This window comes from Arachis duranensis, chromosome 1 (genome assembly GCF_000817695.3).
Source record: "Arachis duranensis cultivar V14167 chromosome 1, aradu.V14167.gnm2.J7QH, whole genome shotgun sequence".
In the NCBI taxonomy this organism is placed as follows: Eukaryota; Viridiplantae; Streptophyta; class Magnoliopsida; order Fabales; family Fabaceae; genus Arachis; species Arachis duranensis.
The window spans coordinates 17,566,836-17,567,605 of record NC_029772.3 but is presented as its reverse complement, the minus strand read 5'-3'; positions in this window follow the sequence as shown (position 1 = coordinate 17,567,605).

The following is a 770-nucleotide window of genomic DNA, read 5'->3' as shown; positions in this document are numbered from 1 at the left end:
AGCTCAACATATCCATATGGTGACACTCCTGTAATCACATACGGACCCCTCCACTGGGATTTGAGTTTTCCTGGAAACACTTTGAGCCTAGAGTTGAAGAGCAGGACTTTTTGTCCCGGCTCAAAGACTCTTGTTGACAACTTCTTGTCATGCCACTTCTTTGCCTTTTCCTTATAAATTTTTGCATTTTCAAAGGCATTGAGTCTGAACTCTTCTAGCTCATTTAGCTGGAGCAATCTTTTTTCACCAGCTAACTGAGCATCCATGTTTAGGAATCTGGTTGCCCAGTAGGCTTTATGTTCTAGTTCCACGGGCAGATGACAGGCCTTCCCATACACCAATTGGTATGGAGAGGTTCCTATAGGAGTCTTGAATGCTGTTCTGTATGCCCACAGAGCATCATCCAAACTCTTTGCCCAATCCTTTCTTCGGGCTATCACAGTCCGTTCCAGGATTCTTTTTAGCTCTCTGTTAGAGACCTCAGCTTGCCCATTTGTCTGTGGATGATACGGAGTTGCCACTTTGTGGCTAATTCCATATCTAACCATAGCAGAGTATAGCTGTCTATTGCAGAAATGAGTGCCCCCGTCACTGATTAGTACTCTGGGAACACCAAACCTGCTGAAGATGTGTTTCTGAAGGATTTTCAGCACGGTCTTGGTATCATTAGTGGGTGTAGCAATTGCTTCTACCCACTTAGATACATAGTCCACTGCCACCAGAATGTAAGTGTTTGAGTATGATGGTGGGAATGGACCCATGAAGTCAAA